This window comes from Eulemur rufifrons, chromosome 15, assembly GCF_041146395.1.
Source record: "Eulemur rufifrons isolate Redbay chromosome 15, OSU_ERuf_1, whole genome shotgun sequence".
In the NCBI taxonomy this organism is placed as follows: domain Eukaryota; kingdom Metazoa; phylum Chordata; class Mammalia; order Primates; family Lemuridae; genus Eulemur; species Eulemur rufifrons.
Window position 1 is genome coordinate 56,464,384 of NC_090997.1, and position 25,657 is coordinate 56,490,040.

A 25,657-nucleotide genomic window follows, 5' to 3' on the forward strand; every position below is an offset into this window, starting at 1 on the left:
TTGTTGCAAATAAGATTTCATTCTTTTTAATGAATAATATTCCATTGTATATATGTATTATAATTTCTTTATCCATTCATCTGTTGATGGACATTTAGGTTAATTCCAAATATTGACTATTGTGAAATAGTGGTGCAATAAACATGAGTTCAGGTATCTTTTTGATACAATGATTTCCTTTCTTTTGCATATATAGCTGGCATATTAAGTAGAAATGCTGGATCATGTGGTAGTTCTATTTTTGCTTTTTTGAGCAACCTTCATACTGTTCTCCATAGTGGCTGCACTAATTTACATTCCCACCAACAGTGTGTGAGTGTTCCCCTTTCTCCACATCCTCACCAGCATTCATTATTGCCTGTCCTTTGGATAAAAGCCCTTTAAACTGGGGTGATAGGATATCTCATTGTAGTTTTGATTTACATTTATCTGATAACTAATGATGTTGAGCATCTTCCAACTCAAGCAGACAAGGTGTGGCTGATTCATACTCACAGGTACCACCCGCCATAGTAGAGATTAAGCTGGGAACCCAACACAATTCACACTGCTGGTTTTGGTTTAAAGAAAAAGGTTTGAACTGTGATTGATATTTTTTGTGATTATGACCACACATTTTTGTGACTTTAACATTTTCAGAAATGACAAAATATTAATGCATCAAAACGTTTACTTTTTTCCAAAGTTAGAGTCACAATAACAGGGGAGAAAAAACCCTTTTAGTCTGCTGCTTTTTTTTTTTTTCTGTGTTAATCAAGGGGTAAGGAAAACCTTTTTCACAGGAATGTGATTTTCTTGACCAGAAGCAGAAACTGTCAACTTACATATAATGAAAACTATCCATGCATGATTTTTAGCCCAATTTGGCAGACTCCAAGGGTCTTTTGAAAGGCAGCTGACATTTCTGATGATTACCTAAATTGAATTGAACCTTTGAAAGTTGTCATTTTAAAACATGTGAGACTCAGTCCAAAAAGGAAAAGAGTAATAGCCATATATTACAACCTCTGTTCATGTGGAAGAAATCATTTAGTCTTCCATTTATAAGGCACAAATATTAACATATTTACCATGCATCTTGGGGAAATCTACCATGACATACTCTTACTGTAATCGCTTTCCCAGTCTTTGTTAGTATATTCACAGTGTAGTTCTAGTCATAGATAGAAAGAGGCTAAACATTTATTTTTGGAAGGTACTGCTTACTTGGATGTTGTAGTGATGATTCTTCCTACAGGTGGGACTTAATTATGCAAACAAGAAACTTTAAAGAAAGTTCTAGATTAACATTTTTTCGACAATATTGAGCCATTCATGGGGGCCAATGAGCAAGTACCAAAATATAAAGGCTCACTATAGAATGTCCTTGATGTTTGCTTCTTCTATTCTTATACTGTGGCAGGTATTCTTCTCTGGACCATAGAAATTGCACATCCCTTGCTCTTACCACGACCTCCAAATTCCACCACTACTTCTCCTGCTATTCCCTCCCCTGTCTCCCCGTTGTCCAGATGTGCCACGACAATTTGAAAGCCACAGCTGAATATCACCTCCTCTGTGAAACCTTTCCTGGCTTCTCTCCAGCTTTTCCTTCCTCATGTACCTGAAGCAGGGTGCCTCTGTACTTTCCCTGGGGCCATTTAGATGTGTTTATACATGGACAAATGTTCAAAGGAGAGAAAGTATTCCTCTAGTGTAACTATTTTACAAATCTAAGAGCTAGTGTACCACATTTTGATGGAAGTGTACAGGAAATAGGTGTTATTTCTCTGCTGGAAGTTTGTTTCTTCTTGAATAGAATAACAGATCCTAAAATAAGCTCATATTAGTAATGTAACACAAGTTTAGAAATCTAATTTGTAGCAGCATGCATTCTTAGCACTGACAGGAACTGTTGCAAATAAGCTAAAATAGTTTTTTGCAGTTTGGATTACTTTTCTAATACAGTAAGAATGATACAGCACATTGACACTTTGGCCCATTTCAAATAGACAGAGAGGATATTTGCAACCTCATCCTGCATAAATTTGCATTTAATCTTTGAACAGGAGGACATTATCTCTGTATAGTGAATCTTCAATTTTCACTATGAAATTCCTTAATTTTCTCTGGAATGACACCTGGAAAAATTAAACATGGGCTCTTTAACATCAACTTTTGTGTCCTTAGAAGCCTGAGGGAAAGCAGAAGGACACTCCCGACAAGTCAATTTTTTTTTTCTTTGATGAAAAGTCATCAGTCTTTTTTATTTTGGTTTAACAATAAATTGGCTCCTTGTAATGAAGTTTATGTAGGTAGTCATTTTATGATGAGAGTTAGAGGTGACATATAACTATTTTTAACAGCAGGATTTTTTAGTACCAATGTGTGTGTGATCAGTTTGTGTGTTATTATTCTAGACATCGCCAATTAGAGAGAGATATAACAGGATGATACGCTGTGGAGATTAAGTGATAGATCTTTTAATAGTCTTTAATTAAGACAGAGAATTAACTAATTTCTCAGTTTCCAAATACTGGAGATGAAGCCATGTGGACATTTACAAATGTTGGCTCTGGGTGCTTGTATTAGTTTTCTATTGCTGACATAACAATTACCACAAACTTAATGGCCTAAAACAACACAAATTTATCATCATACTGTTCCATAGGTTATTAGTTATGGATCTCACAGGACTAAAATTAAGGTGTGGGCAGGATTGCATTCCCTTTTGAGACTCTAGGGGAGAATCTGTTTCCTGCTTATTCCAGTTGTTATTAGGATTCTGTTCCTTGTGGCTGTAGGATTGAAATCCTACATACCTGTTGCCTGTCAGCTAACAGCTGTTCCCAGGTTGTAGATGGCATCACATTTCTTGTCTCATTGCCCACTTCTTCCATCTTTAAAACCAATAATGGCCCATCAAGTCCTCACATCACATTTCTCTGACCCAGCCAGAAGTTCTCCACTCTTAAAGAGTCATTTGATTAGATTGGCCCACCAGGATACACCATGATAATGGCCACTTCTCCATGTGTGTGCTCTCTGTCACATCTGCAATATTGCTTTTGCCATGTAAGGTAACATATTCACAGGTTCGAAGGGTTAAGATGTGGACTTCTTTGGGAGGGCATTATGTTGGCTAGCACAATGCTGAAGAAAGTTATTTCATTCATTTTTAGTTGCCAACAACCATTTAGCATTAGGGATTTCCAGGAGAATATCAGTTTGATTAAATTGGGCCAAAGAAAAGAACTGAGTAAAAACTTAGCTTTATAAGTTCTAAAGCCCGATTCTTTTATCTTCTAATAATGTTTCTATAGAACCAGCATGTTGGAGTGTTACATTCCCTGACATTCTTAGCTATTCTTAAGACACATGAAGCTGAGAATTGATTCACAAGGCTGCCTGGTTTTGAATCTCTGTTCTTACCTGGTTTTGAATCTCTGTTCTTACCTGGTTTTGAATACTTCAGTGTGATCTTGGGGGAGATATGTGACCTATCTTTGCCTACCTGTGCTCAGGTGAAATAAAAATACTAATATACCTATTTCAGGGTGTTAAATGTCAATATGTTAATGTATTATTCAATTAGAATTATTAGGGCATAGAACTATATAAGAATTATATATAAGGGTTACAGAACCATGCATTGCTACTGATCGCCTCAGTGCCCCTCACTTAATAAATCTTATTCTGATATAATAGTGTGATCCATCTGAAACTGGACCCAAGCATTTCTTTTTAATTGATGACTGACTGACTAGGGAGGGAGGGTGTCATGAGAAATGGTTGTTTTAAAGTTGACAGCATATTTTCTATTTCTCAGGAGAAGGTTGATTTCACTTAAGAGGGCAGAATGTTGCTTTGGTTTTGGAGAAAATGTCACTGAGCTTTTTCTTTCTGGAAAAGTAAAGTCAGGATGGTGTTCTAATATAGAGACATTCAAAATCTTAGGGGACACAGTTTCTCTGCTTTACAGTATAATAGAAAATGTTATTTTATTTAAAAAACTATAGGCACAGGGCAGCTAAGAAATTACATTTCTTATCAGGATCATTACACATGCTGATCTACTTTTATCTGCACTCTGGGGAGTTAAAGTCAGGCCTGTGTCAGTCTCTGTAAGAAATTTATAAAGAGGAAGTTAGTTGGTGTAGCCCAATAAAGACAGAATGAAAAAATGAGAGATGATGTGCAAAAAAACAGGGCTGCTGACCAAGAGGTCAGTTAACATTCAGTCCTGATTTGTTATCTAGGTAAACATTCCACATGGATTCCTGAAACTGTGGGAGTAGAGAGGCTTGTGAAAGGTGGGGATGGGCCCAGATGACTGCTGAGTGGGTTTGACAAAATGAACACTTCTAGCAACTTGGAACATCAGAGTTATGCTAAGAAAAGTCTTTCTTATATAAGCAAGAGTTTGTAATGTTGAAGATTATTGTGTTTAAAAAAAGCCTATATTTCTCTTTGGTATTGATCTATTAAAATACCACGGATTAACAGTTAGCCATCTTAAACATTTCAGGCACTTATCTTTTTCATAAATTATCTATCAAAATATTTTGTTTGAAATTTGAATGAAATGTAGCAATATGACAAATCATTTCAGAGACTATTCTATTAACATAATCTAATAGTTTAAAGACATTTTTACAGGCAGTATTTTAGAGATAGTGTCTTTAGTTTGTAAGAAGTCATACAAAATGTATGAGTTAATAAACTATAATCTATAACTAAATATCCTTGAGCAGATTTGTTGATTACAATGTTACTTAATAAGTGCTTTCTTATGATTGTGATGGTTATTACTATTTCTTTAAAGAAATCTGTGGTGAAAAAGGTAATTTTATTTTCCTAATCAGGAGAATTATTGACTGTCTTGATGCTAAACATAATGGTTGGAGTGGAACCGAAATAGGAAGAATATAAATTGTATTTCATGTTCTACATTGCTTGTCCTTACTAGAAAATTCAATTGGAGTGGGAATATACTGCCTGCTTTTTTTTTTTTTTTTTTGGTAGTCCTTAAAATCAATTTTGAGAGAATGATTTAAAATGCCATAACTCTTTCTTAGGAAATCACTTCATGTGCACCTGTCCTCTGGCAGACACCTCTAGGACTTTGCCTCTATCCAAGGACAACTACAGGCTAATATCCAATACACAGATAGAATCAGATCATGGACACGAGGCAAAGAGACTTCAACCTGTATAGAGAGTAGCATTTCCCAAGGTCTGTTCTGAGGAGCACTAATGAACATGGCTGTGGTAATCCAACAAAAGCTTGATTTAGAAAACTGTATTAAAATATATTATAGACTTTTCCTTACTGCAAGAATTCCCAGGTCCTTCAATGCGGTAGTGTGCATAGTAAATCTCTAAGAGAAGAAAAAAATATAAAAGGTACATAGCATTTCCCCAAATTACTTGATTACTTTACCCCCACTTTTTGTGGCCTTCATTACTGGGGCCCCACTTAGGTGAACTGTTTGTGCATAGAAATAACCAAGAAGCACTTGTGGAATGGAGAATCAGCACAGGTTTGGAAATTAGCAATTAAGTCAATAAGCAACATGCAGAATATCAGGAATACTGGATATCGTATACAAGATGAGCCTAAAGAGAGGGTAAATGTCCTTAGCAATTACAGAATTCAGTTAATGATGGATAGCGGAAGGATTGATGCAGGAAGAAGATTAAAGAAAATGTGATTAATAAAGCCACTTTCTACTTCAGATTTTAGACATTTTTTGGTAGGTCCTCTTGAGCAGAAGCAATTTCAGTAGAACAGACATAAACCTTGCCTGTGGTTATAGGTCATTGCATTGTACTTCATTATAAATTTTACCAAACCTTCTTATAAAAAGACTTTCTGGTGGCTTCTTCAAGGTAGAACAACATAGGTCTTTTAAAGGGCTTAGACATGGCAGAGATGGAGTATATGGGGAAATTAAATCAATAGCTCTTTGTAAGCCAATCTTGATAACATGACTCCTAACATCCTAAAATCCTCCTTCACTATTTCATCATCTGCAGCATTCCCTTTAATAGTCTGAAATGCAATATGATCAAGGAGGTAACATCTGAGAGCAATGGATCTTGACTTTCCTTGGAGAACTTACTTTAAATGTGTATTCTCAGACTCCAGATTTAGAGAGTCTGAACCAACAGATCAGCAGTGGGATCCAGAGCTCTCCATTCATTTCTTTTCTTTTTTTTTTTTTTTTTTTTTTCATAGAGATGGGGTCTTCCTTTGTTTTCCAGGCTGGAGTGCAATGGCTTGATCACAGCTCACTATAACTTCTAACTCTTGGGCTCAAAGGATCCTCCCTCCTCAAACTCTTGAGTAGCTGAGACTACAGGCATGCACTACCACACCCAGCCAATTTATAAACAAAATTTGTAGAGACAGGGGCTCTCTGTGTTGTCCAAGCTTGTCTCAAACTACTTGCCTCAAGCAATCTTCCTCCCTCAGCCTCCTGATGAGCTGCCCAGATGATTCTGAGGTAGGAGGCCCAGGGACTACTCTGAGGAGACTGTCCCCAAACCTTTGTGGTTGCACAAATATCCCTCCTCTAGCCGGGGAATACCAAGCATGACATCTGTGTTATTTAAATCAAGGGAATCCACAAATATTAAGATTCCAGTCAGGTCAAGTATTTAGCAGCATTTCTGAGAAAGAAAATTATCCTTAATTTGGAGAATAAGATTAAATTAATTCAAGTCTTATGGGGGTTGAGTGCTGTTTTGACTAGAAGGAGGCAATGTCTAAAAGCATGAGGTAAGATCATCTTCCCAAATGAGCTAAAAAACAAGAACAACAAGAACGCCAATAAATCAAAGACAGGTTTATTTAAATCTTGGCATCCAGTCAATGTTGTTGTCATTGACACTCTAGGCTGATATGGTTCACATTTATTCAGTTCTTTCCAAAATATTTCCTTCTGTCATTGCCAGTGTTCCGGTAATGTCAAAGTGTTTCTTTCTGGGTCATGGTCTCATCACCTTGAAACTCTTCAAACTTCATTCTTTCATTGAAACTAAACTTACATATTAAATTAATTTCATTTACCTCAAAGACACACAGTTGTTGTTTATGCGTGTGTAAAACTTGGTACAATATTCATTAATGTGATTCTATTCTATTTTACTTTATATAAATAAAATGCTAATATGAAATTTGTGACGTTTTTACAACTTGATTAATATTGGTATATTACTATTGTCAGTAACATTTCAATGAGTTAAACCAGCCCTAAAAATGATTAATATTCAATACGAGATTCTTTGTATTCTGCAGCTCGTAGCATACATTTACTTCATAATTAGCAGTCAGTTTCTGTGTAAATAAAACTGTTTTGAGTTAGTAAAAACATATTTGTTGGTTACTTTGAAATATTAATGACAAAGCTGACACTCTTTAAAAAGATGTTTCTGAGCTTACACTTGTCTTGTAGCATATATATAGTCTTTCATTCATCCTTTTCTCAGTACACAAAGAACTTTCCCTAGATGTCAACCTTTATAGAGAGGAAAGGAGGCATCAGAAATTTTAGGCAACTACAGAAGCTCTGGTGTACTTTGAAAGAGTTAATGTGTTTTCAGAAGTTTTAACAGGAAACTTATGCAGATGATGAAGGTAGAAATCTAGAAATGTTTGTTGTCTATATAAAATAAGGAATTAGAAACATTTACTTCATGACTGATTAGATTTCAAAGGATGGATGAATTTTAAAGGTGTTCATTTATTGCTTTCAAATAATATGTAAAAATAATTTCCTTTCTTCTGAGATTTGATCTAAGCACCTGCTAATATACATAAACAGTAGCTGTGTCAGATGACACAAGAAAATGAAATGTCTATTCATTCATTGTTGGTTTGGCAAGTTGCATATCACAAGTCACATTTTATACTCTTTTCCAGCAACAGAAATATGCTTTTATTGTATAATTTAAAGACATTTTCTTTGTAAAATTTTAAATAAATTGGGAATTTGTTGAAATTGAATTGTTTCTGGACCAAAGGAAGCACTATGAATGAGGAATACATATAAATAATTTAAAAGTGAATAAGAGAAAAAGCCAAGAATTAATTTGCATTTTTGAATAAAGCCAAACTTTCATTTAATTATACAGTAGTGGGCTTTAAAACATATATTTTTAGTCAAGTCTGTGAAACTGCCAGATGCTAAAGTAACATAGATAGGCCAATTTTGGATTGTGTTTTATTAACATAATCAGAGATTTTATAAAAGATAAAAAGCTTTCAAGGTTTGGATCTGAGACAAGGTTTTCAGTGCCTCTATGTAGCCTGGTAAAAATGCACGATGACTCAAATGCTGAGTAGAGTAAGCTAAAGTCTTTCATCCGTTTCATCCGTATTTTTGCTAGTTAATAAGCCTAGAGCTCTAGCTCCCATTATTCAATATTGCCCTTACTTGCTATCATGGGAAGAAAAGGGAGGAAAATCCTGGTAGGAAACTTCTAGGAAATATTTTTTACACCCTGAGTGAGAATGTTTAAAAATGCCCATCTACTCTATCCCCATCTTCTTGTATTATTTAAGTTCAGTAATAAATAAAACATCAACATAAAAACCTTATGCTATACTTTAGTCTACATGATGAATACTCATGTGGGACCTCTATGATGAAAATCAATCTAGATTATATTTCATATAAAAGCACTCAGTGTGGGCTGCTCTCATAGTCCCTCCTCATTTTTTTTCTAGGTTTCTTTCCTTAGTTCGGCTTCAATACTTATTCTTTCACAAATGCTTAACCTCACATGAAAACATTCAAGTTTTGAGTCTGTTTAGACTGGGGGACTACAGACAAGTAGAAACCCAAGTTCTAATTCCAGTTAGCTTGTATGTCTTTTTATAGTGTGCTTTCATGTTGGCATGGACCAAAAGTTTCAGATGCTATTCATGGGAATTACGATGAAAATTCTAGGCAGATTTTAGTTTGGTTTAAAACAAATAAGAAATGTTGTTTTAGGCAAAGGACTTGTAAAATGTGGATGGTTGCCTCTTGTAGTTTTTAGTTTTCTTTTGAAATGGTTACATGAAACATTGCTCTTTGAAACAGGTGCAACTGGCCTTACTGTTTCCTGTATAGGAGTTTTTCTTGAGCTAGAATAATCCAATAAACCACAGAATTAGATAATATCCTTTTACAGAGCTGATCAAGAGAAAGAGAACTTCACCATATTTTATAAGGTTCCACATTGTAATAACCCCAAGTCCTTCGACATACTCCTTCTCTCTACCCTCCCTCCCGATGCATATCGCTAACATTTTGTTGGACAGAAGTGAATGCAGACCTGTAAGGTGAGGAGTGAGGACCCCAGAGGACTGTTCCAGTTTCAATGAAGCCACTGGGACAGTATTCACCGGAAATATTTAAATGGAGTTTAGATGGCCATCTTTCAGGAATATTGAAGGGAAGATTCTCAGTATGAGTGAGAAGTTCTTTATGTATTCTCTGATATCTACCAACTAGAAAATTATGTGGTTGTAACCCCATAGTAGAGAAAATAGAGTTCTTTGTTCCAGACTATTAGAACTTGTTTTCAGATTCCCTGATCTGGATCAATGGTATTTTAACACATGGGATGCTATATATTGTTTTTATAAGATTGAAACACCATGCAGAAGAAAAGAGGGAAAACTGTTACTGGCATGTAAGATAAGGCAACTACCTTTCATTTTCCATAATGCAAGATCCATGTTAAAAGGAATTACTTAAAATAGGCAATACTATTCTTTCTCTTCTTTCTTTTGAAATATGTCAATTCACTGGGCCTGTTCAGGCTAATGAACTTTTCAGATAGAATTTATGTTATTACTGGTGAAAAAATGATATCATTGATACAAAATGTTTGCTTATTTACAAATGCTTACCATCAATGGGTTAAACATTTGTAAAGTCAGGTTCGTTTACCATTTACAAATCTGATTTCAGTAGATGAAGTGATATGAAACTCTAAATGACTTCGTTCTTTTCTAATCAATGTCTTAACCATGCCATACTGAGTGTTCCCTTCTCTTCCTTTAATAACATCTCAAACATTCCATAACTCTACAGTCACTTTAATTCCTAAAATCCAGTCCAGTTTAATACTTCACTTTGATTTTATCTTGTGCTAATTTCCAATTGCAGGCCTGAGGTGGGGGAGAAGGGCATGAGTCCTTGGAGTGGCACAGGTGTTGGGGGTATAGTCTCCATCTCGACACTCCTTATTCCTTCTCTTTAAGACTTGGCTCCTCCTGGATGTGGAGCAGCAAGAGACAAAGGGATGAATACTCTCCACTTACCTCATTGCTGTTGTAGTTCTTTCTGTTGGTAGTCAGTGATGCTTTGGCTACTACTATGGTGCTTGATGCCCTCTGTGTAGTTGGTGTGGGAAACATACAAGTTCTTCAGAGGCTCTGTGGGGCTGTCCCACTAGACAGTCCCTTGACAAAAGGACATCTGGCTTGACATGACTTCTTCCTATATTCCACTTTGGCTCTGCTTCATGCAGTTCAGCAGCTCCTTGTTTCTAGGGTCTCCTTGATGGTGGACAGCCCTCTTGGGTAGAGTACTAGCAAAATGACCTAGTGAAGTGACTCCCTTCTCTTGACCTGAGGGATACTCTTACATCCTAGCCATGGTAATTGGTGGGAGTGCGAGCTGCTTTACTGTGGCCTCTTTCTTTTCACTGTGCCATCTTTTTCCAGTTCTCTCTTCCTTGCTGAGTTACATAGTGGAGCAATCAGGAATTTTGTTGCCTAAGCAGATCTCCAAATGAGGAGCAAAATGCCAGTCTCCCCTTCTCTGAGAATCCTTCAATTTTTGGATGTCATTCTTTTTCAAACTACCCCGTACATATACAAACTCTTGGTGTTGAGGGGCAATTTTCTTTCCTTCCCTGAGAAGCCCTCTCACCAGGCTAATTCTGAAAACTCTCTCTCTTCCTCCATAGTCCTTTCCTTTTATATCCTGGGAACAGAGGAAGAGTAGGGTGATAGTCTCTGTTGGGAGGGTGGGTTCACAAGCCCTATAGGAGGATCATTATCTTCAGACTTAGTGCATCTGTCCTCAGCCTATAAGGTTAGTGACTAATTTCTGAGAAACAGGAAATGCCCTATTCACCACACTCCTACATATTGATATTAGACTGTGCAAGGAAAATATAAAGAAAATCTAACAAATTCTTAGGTATCTTTTGACAATGGAATAGCAAATATTCTACAATTTTTGTCTACCATATATTTTACCAATGTGAAAACATTTAGTGGAGTGCCTGATCTATAGTACAACCATGATGCTATAAATGCTAGTATGAATTCGGGGACAAATTATTGAGTTGAATACAATAACTCAAATATGAATGTTACATTTTGATATTCTTTTTACATCATTATGCATAATAATAAACTATGGTTTTATAAGTTCCATATTTTCACTTTCTTTTCTTTATGTATAACCAACATTTTCTATTTGCATGTGCACTAGAAAAACTCTTGGACTTTGACATCAGAAAATCTAGGTTCAAATCTAGGCTCTTTAGGATTACACTGCTGGGTGACTTTGGGCAATTCCCTTATTGTCTCTGGACTTTATTTAGTAGACTTATTTATAATACTTTGGGATATTACTTCATCTCTAATATTATGTGTAATACTAATCCTAATTTCTAAGAAATGCTATTGAGTCAATAAATTAATATGTTTGCTCAATATTTGTCAAACATCACCTGATTTTACTATGTTCCCAATGGCCTGTTTTTCCACAAAGATTGATGTCTATAACTTTTATGCAATCCTGTTAAAGTAGACCTTCAGATGTTTTTGAGTTAATTATTTTGATTACTTGCATCTAACAATTTAGAGATAAAGTGATAAATATATTTTACAGCTAAATAGCAGAGTCATAAAAATGACTTTAAACATTTTTATAAGTAGTACTTAACATGAAACTGAGATGCTTTGATTGTTGTGCAAGATCTATCTCTTTTTAAAAGTAAGGATGACACTGAAGTTTCAGTTTGGCAGTTACTATTGGTCCTTAAAATCTTATATATTTCTTTAAAATATTGAGTTTCCTAACTCATTAACTGGATGGATTAAAAATCATTAAACCTTTCAGCATGCATATGTAAACAAAGCATAAGTATGCCTGCAAGTTGGTGATAATTTGAGAGAGTTCTTTCCCTTTAATATGCTTCTTTCCTTAATAATATAAAACATAAGTTTAGTGTATTATGCATATCCATGAATATAAAAGAGGTCAATATTTTAAGATTCAAGATGACCTATATCGTTCCATATAAGTTATGGTGTCCATAAATATTTTTTCATCAATAGAGAATGTTTTCTTTTTACCACACCACATTCGAGATACTATTTTTCTCATAAGAACTTGGATGTTGGATTTGTATTGCTAAGCATTTTTATGGTTATTTAGCCTGGATTATTTAGTTACATCACTTATTTGCCATAGAGCAATAACTTTTCTAGGAAATGTGTCATCATAGATTTTATATATATATATATATATATATATATATATGCACACACACACATATATACTAATATATATGTTTAGATGGTATGCTTGTGATTGATGGTATCTGGAGTTTTTGCAAAGCTTCTCTTTTGGGACACCTTTCCTTTGGGAAATTTCTGTACCAAAAAGATTTCCTTTTCAAAGACATTCTTTTTTTGTGCCTTATTTTTTGTTTGAATTTGTTTTCCCTGTAGAGATATAATATTGTTTAGAAACAGTGATACAGAAGATTACCTTTTGTCCTGGTATTTTTCAAAATATCCAGGGTTATTTATTTTGACTTCAGTATTCAATGTGGAATCCTAAGAGACACATCATAGATTTTCCATACTGAATATATGCATTTAAAGTAAATGCATCCAAAATGTGCTTACAGAAATATAAAGGTGCTTTTTTTTCATTTTAAAATCAGGAAAGCCTCCTATGGCTTGAGAGATATAATGTAGAACACAAAGACTATTCAAAATTCATGAAGTCATGAAGTTTGTGCAGACTGAAATTTATTTTTAAGTATGTGAATAAGAAACAATTTCCATTTCAGGTTCTTTTTGAGCAGGCACAATACATAATTACAATTAGCTGATTGGCAGCTATTCCTCCTAGTGATTTAAAATCATTATGCGGTTTGTTGCACTGTCCGCTTTCAAAGTTCTTTGATTGCTAATTTTAAAGACTGATACTCATTTCAGAATGAGAAATGTTACATATTCAAAATTTGGAAAGCAACAAATCATATTCATTTTTGATTTTTTTAGTTTAATAGAAACTTCAGAATAGGTGTGAAGAAGGGGAGAAAAAGAGCTTTGATAACTAAAACCAAGACAGTTTCTAATTAATCATATCACGTTGTGTTTATTTACCCCATTTTAAGAACATTCTCTCATTTTTGTATAATTTCTTACAACACACACATACACATGCACACACATATTAGAGGTTCAGGCAAAAAAACAATAAATGCCATTTTTTCCCCCACAAAGTTCCTTGTATTTAATTCAGAATCTACTCTACTACTTCAGAAAGGTAAATTAAGGAATTCATTTCAGCTTTGAGGTTTTATTTACTCGTTGCTACTTTTAAAAATTTTAGATATTTTTAGGCTTTTAGGACAAGTGACATCCCAAGGTTTGTTGTTTTTGTTGTGTATATGCTTCCCTATTTACCACGTGGATTTTGTGAACAATTAGAATGTCATTCTTTGTTATTGAACAACATAAATAGCAGTCATGTAAAAAATTCTGTTGGAATTAATTTGCAATACTAGTAGTTTGTGCTTTATTTGGTTTGACACCATGTATTAGGAAACAAATATTTTCTTACAGCAAACACAAAAAGAAATTGGAATTGATCTAAAAATTTCCAATGACTAATTCTGATAGATTGTTCTTCTCACCTTTGGGATAGCTTGTATTTTTTGTTCCAAAATCAAATAATAACTGAATCAATTGGTTCTATTACTAGTTATAGGTCTGTTTTTGCCTATGTTTTCAACATACCAGATGCCCTTAGGTTTGTAACACATTTTATTTATCTGCTCTGTCATAAAGTAAAACACTTACATTCATAGCTTTGAGGAATAGATGTGGTGATCTATCACTAAGGGAAGGCACAAAAAATGAAGAGCAGATGTTGCTTTTTCTCATTTTGCTTTGTTTTACATATTGCAAATTAAACTCATAAACTTTTGTAGGAATATTAGAATATTGGACAGTGCATACTCTCACGGTTATATGGCTAAAATAAAAATTCTGTTGCCCAGTTCCTTTTAATTTATCAGCCACATGGCTAATTGTCTAGTTCTTTTCATGCCTTCTCTCCCCAAAATTGGCCTACCAATGAATCCTGTGTTAGTGCTTTCAGAGAAGGTGGTTGCGGAGTGGATTTGAGGTGAGGGGACAGAGAAGTAGCAGCAAAACCCTCCTCTGCTGGTCAATGATACCTCTCCACCCCAATGAGCTTTGATCATTTGGTACTAAATCAAATGTTACAATTGGTTTCATCACTTAAAATAATCTAATTGACAGAGTAAATAATAAAAAAAAGTCCTGAGATAATGACCTTTAAAATTTATTTACAATTAGAAAGGAAATGCCCTAATTATTTAAAATAGAATATCTGAAATTGCAAGGGCTTTGTTTCTTAAGCTACACAGAGTACTAAATGGAATGCTTGTCTGAGGAGGGCCAGGATGGCCAGAATATAGGGAAAACCTGTAACACACATTTCTTCCTTAGTATTGGTATTATTTATTTTTAATATAATAAACGGCTGAATATTTATCTGGCCAATGAAAATATTTTACTTATTATGAGAAGTTCAGGCTTGAATATTATGCTTTACATTTTTGCCATAAATTTTTCTAGTAATATCTAATATAGGCATTGTGCCTCTAAAATCTTATTTCTATGATAATTCTATTCCAAGACCCTTATCCTTTATGTAATATTCCCACTAAGCTGTTACATGTATCACTGTTATATCTAAGGCAGTGAAATAAATTAATATTCCATAGGAGAAAACTGGAAGAATTGCAAGTTTTCTTTGCTTTGTATAGTCACTGCCCAAATCACATTGTACAAATTAGATATTAGATAACTTTTGTAAATAATGTAATAATTTGATTATATACCATAGATACTCTTTAAAAGAAAGCTCACATAATATTTGCACTGTTTATCATAATGTCTACAATTCTACATTTGTAGTAAAATCTAAAATGTAAATCTTTACATCAGTGATTTCTTTTATACTCATGTAGCTGACAGATTTTTCTTCTTCCTGTCGTCCCATGCAAGCAAACACTGAGTGCTACATTACATGGATCATTTGTGCTTCTGAGATAACCAGAAGGTGTAACTCTTGTGTTGATCAATTATAGGAGACTTCCCTTGAGGCCTTAGAAAAAGAATTCTTGAAAGAAATTCTTATCTGCTTTCCCTGACTCTCTCTGATGACTGATAACACATCTAAAGGCTAATATATGTTAGAAGCTGACACACATTTAGAAAAGGTGTATTGTGCCCTAGAGATCTGATGCTTTCCTTCACTCACTAGAATTCTATCATCCTCTTGTGTCTAGTGAATTTAGAAAAGTCAACTTGGTGAACAAACACATCATTAAACTTTTTTTTTAACATCACAAATATTGTATTTGTCAGAGTCTATAAAAATGATAAAAAGATATATTCAGATTGTATGTGAAATGTGTTGTAGAGGATGTAGTTAAAAGGAATTAGGCTAAGAGAAAGTTGAGTAGTAGACTCTAAACTTCAATCAGTTTAAAATTTGAATCAGATTAAAGAAATGTATAAATTACAAAGTTATTTTTTACTTTAATGTCTTTCTTTTTAATGCAAACTGCTGTTTTTGCTTTTCGTTTGCTTTGTTTTGTTTCTGTTAGATTTTGTGTTGTACTATTTGAAGAGTTCAGTGTATACTGCACAATCTTTCCATAAGCAAAAGGAAGGAAAGAGTTGGATAAATCAGTTAGGAATCATACATTTATATTATATGTAGTATTATTTGGTAACACATAAAATGTATTAATGTCATAAAGTTTATACTTAGAATTTAAATCTAAAAAAGCCATTCACTGTGGCTGAGTGGAATGTGAGAAGAAGATATATGGCAATGAAAATAATTGATACCTACTCAAATGAACTAAAATTTTGTAATTTGTACAGCTTAAGAGTAGAAGAGTAACTGAATGTTAGAAGAGCATGTAAAGGATAAACAATTTTAGACATTAAGTGAATATATAGAAAAAAGTTGATCTGCTTAATCCAGGAATATTTTGTGGGAAGACAAAATGGATACAGGTATGTCAAAAACTGAAACATTTCAATTTTTTTGTTGTTGTGAGGCATTGAAAAATGTAGTAATTAAGAAGGTTGTGACATTTTTTTTTTTTCATTCTGCAAATGCACAACTAGCCCCGGGAATACCATATAATTAATTTAGAACCTAACTGTTAATGGATTCAGCTATTGTGTGTTCTCTAGTGCAGTCAGAGTGAACTACAGGAGAATAAAAGCTGTTTTGATAAAGTGGGTTTTATCAAAAAGACAGGCAATGATGAATTCTGGTGAAGATGTGGAGGAAGGGGAACTCTCGTACACTCCTGTTGGGAATGTCAATTCGTGTAACCACTATGGAGAATGGTAGGAGTGTTCTTCAAAAAACTAAAAATAGAGCTACTGTATGACCCAGGAATCCCACTGCTGGGTATATCCAAAGGTGGGAAATTCAGTATATCGAAAATTGCCTTGATCCATCTTCCATAAGAAATATTCCACTACTAGAGAATTATTTGTTTCTTTTCCCACCAATCTTCTATTATTTTCACTTTTATTTTTATTCACTTTAGAGGGATAATTAATGGAGAAATACAAATATTCTCAGGAGAATAAACCAGCTCTTTAAAGAGGGTTAACTAATAGGAACTTTTCAACTGGACAACTAGCTGAGAAGAAGTTGGTAGACAGTGTACTGTAGTAATTAAGAGGAAAGGCTCTGGAGTTCATGAGCATCCTAACCATGTGATCTTAGTGTTTTTTTTTTTCTTCTGTAAAATGTGAATGATTATAGTACCTACTTTACAGGATCGTTGGGCGATAACACATAGAAAGACTTTGATACATAAAAAGAGTTTGGCATATAGAAAGAGTTCACTGAATGTTACCTATATAGTAATTATATTTTGTAGGGGAAAGAAGGAATAAAATTTTAGGATGGTGCTTCTTAAACTTCCTCTTGAGTTCCTCCTGAGAATGTTTAATTTTTTATGTTCATTTGGATGGTCTATTAAAAAATATTCTGCTTCATCTGGTTAACCACTGAGATGACCAGATGTTAAGCATGTACTATTCCATTCACATTATGTTCACACCAAGTGATGTAAAGCCAGCTCTGTGAATGAATTTCTTACAGTGGTCCAGGAGAAGAAAGTGGTGGGATCTTGGGTCATCATCCAAGGTCCAGTAGTATGGCCAACCCAAAGGAACCTATACTATATTCACGTCTCAAGCAGTATTTTACCATAGCAAAGCAGCAAACTGTGGTTAATTCAAACATTAATTTTAGAGGTTTGAAAATTTTATTTTATAACTTTTTAAACTCTTTATGCCCTAAATTACACTAAGATTCTACCCAGTTTATGTTTGTATATATTTAAGAAACCTCATAAAATGTTAAAATATGAAGTGAAATCATGAGTTCTTTAAAGGGGATGTATACAGTCCCTAAGTTTAAAACACACTTCAAGAGCATGGGACACACCCTTAAGGGGGCAGTTTAGGGCAGTGGGCACAGAGCGGTGTTTAAGTATCAGTCATCTTTGGGCTTTCAGTTGAGGGAAAGGTTGGTATTAGGGAGAAAACTGACAAGGCATCTCAACAGTGGTGAGGGGCACTGAAAGGCTGATGTTTTATATTTCATAATTTACCCCCACTGGCCCATCTTCAGAGCTTGGCCTACCAAACAATTCATCAAGTTATGTTTCTCATCCATTATGATCTCCCTTCCGCTGTAGCTATTCTTTCATTGGGTGGCTAATGGTGAAGCCTGGGACTTAGGGCAGAATTCAAGCATGTTGGTTGCTTTTTAGTCCATTCTATTGGCAGGATGTGGACTTTAACCATATGGTGAGGCAGGGCACTTACACTCATTCTATAGCTTTATTCATATCTGCCTGCTGCAAGAAATTAGCGCTGTTCACACTTGTTTAGCCTTAATAAAAATCTTTTTAGCTGAAGCACAGGGATAAGGTCACCATCTGCCGCATAGAAATGCCAGTATGAAATGAGCAACAGAAGGGAGGTGTATTTTATTCTTAGGGACTTTTAGAAAGAACTTCAGATAGATTAAGTGCTAATTGATTCCCCCTTCACCAGTTTAGACTGTAATTTACATTTTATATTGTCAATTTCATTATAATAGCTGTGAAATCTATCAGTGTGTCCTGCTTGCCATTCCTAGAAATAGCACTAGAGATAGCTTTTAAAAATATGAATGTCTTTAAGATCAAATATATACTGTCTATGCCAGACACTGCTTGAAACTTATGCTGAGATGGCTGAAGGGAGTATCTTTGAATTTTTATGAAAAGGCTTAGGTAGATTATCAACTATGAACTACCTTTACTAAAAAGTACATTTTTAAATGTGGGTGTATAATGTTAATAAAATTTATAATTAATAAGTTCATTGAAAATTAGAAAAAGTTATTGACTACAATGTTTAAACCCAACTTTTTGTGTGAGTGTTTTTTTTTTTTTTTGAATCCTTGAAAATTATTAGGTACTTCAAAAATCTGGCTCTACCAACAGAATTTTAGTTGTGAGGAGACAACTAAAATATCTAAATAATACTTTGTTCTTATATCTTTGGGTCCTGTATGTTATAATGAATATTTACTTTTCTTTATTCAGTGTGTTCTGTAAATAAATCACAATTAATGATGACTCTTACAGACTCCTGGTGGTACTGCCTTGGTGGACTGTTTTTTGGTCTTTATGGAGGTGCTTTCTTGCATGGGTAATTGTTCAAGTTGGTGTTTCTGCAGGAGGATCATTGTTGGAGTTTTCTATTCAGCTTTTATTCAAAAGACAGGCAATAATAAATGCTGGTGAGGATGTGGAAAAAAGGGAACGCTTGTACATTGTTGTTAGAACGTACATTCTCCAACTACTATGGAGAACAGTATGGAGGTTCCTCAAAGAACTAAAAATAGAACTACCATATGACCCAGCAATCCTGCTGCTAGGTATATATCCAAAAGAATGGAAAATATCTAAAAGATATCTGCACTCCATGTTTATTGCAGCACTATTCACAGTAGCCAAGATTTGCAATTAACCTAAGTGTCCATCAATTGATGAATGGATAAACAAAATGTGGTTCATATACACAGTGGAATATTATTCAGCCATAAAAATGAAATCCTATCATTTGCAACAACATGGCTGGAACTGGAGAACACTATGTTAAGGTGAAATTAGCCAAGCACAGAAAGACAAATCTGACATGTTCTTACTCATATCTGAGAACTAAAAATTAAAACAATAGATCTCATGGAGATAGTATAATTATGGTTGCCAGAGGGTGAGAAGGGTAATGGGGAGGGGGAGATAAAATGAGGATGGTTAATAGGTACAAAAATATATGGCCGGGCGCGGTGGCTCACGCCTGTAATCCTAGCACTCTGGGAGGCCGAGGTGGGCGGATCGTTTGAGCTCAGGAGTTCGAGACCAGCCTGAGCAAGAGCGAGACCCCACCTCTACTAAAAATAGAAAGAAATTATATGGACAGCTAAAAATATATATAGAAAAAATTAGCCGGGCATGGTGGCGCATGCCTGTAGTCCCAGCTACTCGGGAGGCTGAGGCAGGAGGATCGCTTGAGCTCAGGAGTTTGAGGTTGCTGTGAGCTAGGCTGACGCCACGGCACTCACTCTAGCCTGGGCAACAGAGTGAGACTCTGTCTCAAAATAAATAAATAAATAAATAAAAATATAGTTAGAATTAACGAGATCTAATATTTGATAGGACAACAAAATGACTATAGTCAACAATAAGTTATTGTATATTTTAAAATAACTAAAAGAGTGCAATTGGAATGTTCCTAATGCAACAAAATGATAAATACTTAAAGTGATGGATACCCCAATTACCCTGATTTTATTATTACACATTGCATGCCTGTATGAAAACATCCCATATACACTATAAATATATACAACTATTATATATATATATATATATATATAAATATATAATTAAAAATTTTTAAATCCAGTGGGTAAAATTTGGCTTAACAACAGTAAGACTTTTAGGAATATAGGAATATTGATAGCCAACCTTCAAAATAAAATAAAATTATTCATCTGGAGTCCAAAAAATGTAAAAAAACCTGAAATGGAGTAGAAGCCTGGCTTCCATAGTCTAGTTTGGGCAGAAATGTGTCCAGCAGATTTAAAGAATACTCCTCAGAAGAAACGAAGTGACACCTTGTCATTTGATTGCCTTTCAGACTGGCTGTAGCTCCTCGATGGGCTTTCATGGTTGGCTAATTATGAAGAGCCTCTAAGGCTTACTAGGATCCCCAGCTTCCCAAGGCTCTAGATTCTTTTTCAATAAATGATCACATGGATTTTCAAAGGGAATGTATGGCAAAAGATGAGATTTTGTTGGCTGCAAAGGTGACAATACCTCTAGCCTTGGTCTAAATACACTGTCCATAGTCTGGGTGGGGCTGAGGAAGATGACTTGAATTTTGGAACTCCAGTTTTCCTATTAAATCACAAGCCTTTTATATAGGAGTAAAGTCTAGAAAATGGTTATAAGAGGAAAGTGCCTTGTAGAAAACTCCTGCATAATTTTAAATTAAAGCAACAGTGGGTGGATTAGATAAATCAAGAAGCATTTGTACATTTGTGTTTACAGAAATACAGAGTGACTAAAACATTAAATACTATAAAGCAAAGAATGCAAATGTGCAAATTTATATTATTTTGATTTTGTCTTTCTAATTTTGTCTTGAAATGGAATAGTTTAATATAGAGAATTTAATAAAAAAATTAGTGATCACTGGAAGAACATTTAAAAATGATTTAAAATGGTTACAAATATAGCTAGATATGGAGATATTTTTTTAAAGTTGAATTATATGTAAACCAATAAACTTGTTCTTTTATTTCTGTTTTCATAAAATCCACTTTAAAAAGTAGTGTTAAAAATTGAAGGCTGAGTCTAATATTAATGAATTTAACATTCACTTTGCCTCATTTCACCCCCTTTGCTTTATTGGGTCATATATAGCCTTCTATATATTATTTGTAAAAGTATACCCTGAATTTTCAAACATATTGGCATTTTTGTTGAAATAGATTATCGCGCTGATCATTGCTACAAAGTCAGCACGCTGGTCTAGTGGAGGAGAAAATGAGGCACAACAGGCATGTGGACAACAAACAAAAAGATGTGTGGTCATGAACCAGAAAGTTGATAGCTTGTCCTCACTTTAAAAACTTGATTTTACACAATTATAGAAATTAGGAAGGAAATGTCTAGACAGGTTCAAGCTCTCATTCCTATTGCTATAGTCACTAATCTCATTTCTTTGACCTCATTTTTCTCTGCAACCTTTACTTCTTAGCAGTCTGTACCATTTGTTCTAACTTTGTTAACAATGATCATGAGAATGTCTGTTTTAATGGTGCTGTGAGTGATATCTGTTGGATGATTATATCATATAAATATTCCCTTCTCAGTGAAGGAGAAATTTTTTTTCTTATATATTAAATTTAATATGACCTTGGCATGGTTAAAAACCAGCCCAGTCATTTATCATCATGGCTATTTACTATCTGTGTTCCTAAAGAGGACTACATGCTGATTAGGAGACAAAAACTTTGCTTTGAAGTCTATGAAACAGTGATTTGATTTTAAAAATTAGTTAAAAAGTAATATTAAGCATTTTTGGTTTTTTAGCAGCTTTTGCTGATGAAATTATTAATTTTTAAAAATGCAACATGTTTTTACATTGGCTAACTTTCTTTTCTTCCTTACTAGAACAATCAATAAGTTGTTAACATGAATGTGCAAGTTACCTATTAATAAAGTAGGTTTTGTTATTAGCGATTTGCACCAACTGTTGAAAATCAGTGATGAGATGTCTTTTTGATCTTTACTTGTAGATTCTGAAAAATATTTCACTTTTGTGAATCAAACTCAAACATTTGTCATTTTCAGTGTTTCTTGATCCTTTGTGTTATTTTATTTGGGCAATACTTTTAATTGTCTAAAGTTTTTTATTTGAAAGTATTCCAATTTTGAGAGGTAAAAATCACTATATTCAGTAGGGAGAAGACTGGGACTTGCCAGCTCTCATAAACCTATAAAGCAACTCAGGTATCAGTAGAAAATTCAAATAACATTGGCTTCAACCTTCCCAACCATGTCCCATGTGAGAGCAATACCTTTCCCAAGGTTTCTGCAAGTTTACAAAGGCATGTGGTAGGTGGGAAAAGGTTATGTGCTCAATGTCATTCTGTCAACGCATTTCTGCTTATTCTGGAGAGGTTTCTGTTACGGATTGCATCAACTCAGACAAGAAATCAAGTCTCTTAATCAATGTTTACAAAATAGCTATTTACATCAATTATTCTCAAGAGCAATAAACTTTCCTTATGATTTTAAAAGAGCAAAGGGGTGGAGGAGGGTTATGTCACATCAACCCAAATGAATTAAATTGGAACTTCATCAATCCTGCTATTAAAATACTATCTGTGAGGATTTCAGTTGGTCCCAACTCCATAGCATTCCATTGGCTTCTCTCTCTTCTTCCTCTTGTCATCCAGCTAATGTTCTCTTTCATTTTTGCCAGGAGAAAAGAAAATCTCCTTTTACTACTACAAGGGAAATTTTACTTTCCTACTTCCTACAAAGCCTTACTGTTGCTTTGTTGCTTTGACTTACACCTCTGCCAAAATATTGTTTTCTACAGACTGGTAAGGCATTTTCCCAAAGAAAGTTTCCTCCCTAATGAAAATTTTTGTGCCAGCTCTTAAGTGTTAAGACAACACTTTTGTTTTTTTAGTTTGTTACCAAGATTTTTCTTTGCGGATTTCTTACTCAAGATTGTACTAGATGCTAACAAAAACTGGGATAAATGCAAAGTCCACTGTTTAGTGATCTTTAGTTTCTCCTTTCCCTCAGTTTCTTGTGATAGTCCTGGAAGTATCAGCCTATTAAAAAATGGTAGATGTGATCTGTAATGACATATATTGTAAAAGAAACGTGGAATCAACTATTGAGAAATTGGAAGCAGTAAAAAACCTGAGCGTGAAATAATCACGTAATATAAGGAAGATGAGTCGTGAATGGAGTGTTGACAAACAGGAATGACATAGGCAAACATGAAATGAGAACATATTTTGGAAATGTGAAGACAAGCCCCATCTCTAAACCTAAGGTTACTTTTGGTGTCAAGATAACTCTGGTCCTGATTGATTTTACTCTAAAGTTCATGTAATTAAAAAAATATCCTTAGTGACATATTGACATCGATTTTCTTTAGTGTAACTGCTGAAATATATTGTTCTGATAGTTTTCAGGGACTCTCTTTAGTTGGGGTTAAAAGTTAATAGCATAATTTTTGAAACCTTGTTTTTTTGTTTTAAAGGGAATATATAGGCTATTTTTGGTATTTGGAATTAATGCAGAAGGTTATTCTATTTCAGGCAGTGTACTCTAAGCAAATCCAAAAGGAACCTTCATATTATGCTATCATTAAAGTGATAATTATCAATTAACAATTAATTAGTAACTACACCACATGTGGAAGCTTGCAGTATATCCTTGGAGATGTAGAAGTATTGCTGTAGTTATCAGTAAGACTGTATTTAAAAGGCATTACTTATAAGATAACATTCATGAAAAACATGCTTTATTATAATTTGTTTAAAAAATATTTTCTATTCAATTAGTTTGTATTTATTTGTACCAATTGAAAAGGCAATTCCAGATTGTATCTTTAGATAAACACAACTTTATTTGTTTTTCTTTTCTTTTTTTTTCCTTTTTTTTATTTGAGACAGGGCCTTGCTCTGTCACCCAGTCTAGGGTGCAGTGGCATGATCTCAGCTGACTGTAACCTCAAACTAGTAGGCTCAAGCGAAGCTCCCACCTCAGTCTTTAGAGTAGCTGGGACTACAAGTGCATGCCACCATGCCCGGCTAATTGAAAAAAAAATTTTTTGTAGAGACATGGTCTCACTGTGTTGACCTGGCTGGTCTCAAACTCCTGGCCTCTAGTGATGCTCCTGCATCGGCCTCTCAAAGTGCTGGGATTATAGGTGGGAGCCACCATACCCAGCCAATTTTATTGCTTTGAATTACAAATAACCAGGATTAACCTAAGTATTTCAAATACCTTTTGCCATGTAGAAGTACTGTTTTTTTTATTTAATCAGTGAATGAAAGCAGAAATATGTCATTGATTATTATGAATTTGACTGTGAAGTCAAAGTCTACTATTTTTATTCCCCTCAGTTAAGTTAAACTTTCTTACATAGATTCATTCATGCAACAAACATTTATTGGGCACCTACTATTGCTCAATAGTAGGCCTATCCTCAGCACTGGAAAAGTAAAGTGAATCTTATTCCCTCTTCTTAACGGATTTACCCACTTTATTGACAGGCAAGACAGGGATTATCAACAACACACCATAGGAATGTGCTGCCTTGAGTGAAATGGGATACAAGAAATGAAAATCACAACAGTCTGGGCAGTTCAGCTTTCCCAGAGAGGGTCAACAATACCAGCTGAACAATCAAGGCTGTGTTATGTGAGTGGGACAAAGCAGAAAAGCATTTTTTTGCAGAGAATTTTCTATAAGCAAAGGATTGGAGGTGGGATACAATTCTGTATTATCAGGGCACATCAAGTAATTCAGGCTGCCTAGAGAAAAGAGTATATGTGAGGCCAGAACTGAAGATGAGGTTAAAGTGAGAGGCAAGAAGGAGATCAGGAAAGGCTTTGTGATTTAAGTGAAGGTCTATGAACCATAGGATAAAAGTTTTGGTAGTTTTTGAAGAATTTTGAGTAAAGGAATGCCATCAGAGTTATATTTTAGGAAAACCATTGTGGAAGAAATGGAAATGTGAGATGTGTGTGTGGAGCAGGGGGATTTAGGTAGATTTGAGACACGAAGACAAAAAGAAAGACATGTTAAGAGACTATTAGAATTATCTAGGCAAAAAATAGGAGGCCAGATTGAGGTAGTAGGAGCAGGAAGGGAGAAGAAGTATTGAATTGGATAGTTGACTCAATACACCTTAGGATTTGGCAGAAGTGAGAAGTGATGGAAAAGCAGGACTCTAAAATGATCTCTTTCATTTTCCACAACTCTGATACAGCTACTTTTCAATGTATATAAGAGGTGTTTCTGCTTGTTATTTTAACAAATTGTATAATGTGAAACCAAGATTTTTTGTGTTTCATGATTTTAATAAGCAATTATTTGCATCCAATATGTAATTTTTATATATTACATGCAATATAAAGACATTTAAGTAAAAATAGCTTTAAAAATGCATTGTAGCAGCCCTAAATTATTCTTT

At 34.5% G+C, this 25,657-nt stretch overlaps 1 protein-coding gene across 5 annotated transcripts in view; it reads left to right on the plus strand.

The window, feature by feature from the left end:
- GRIK2 (glutamate ionotropic receptor kainate type subunit 2) overlaps positions 1–25,657 on the plus strand; it is a 611,565-nt gene that overhangs the window by 64,871 nt on the left and 521,037 nt on the right. The window lies entirely within an intron of this gene.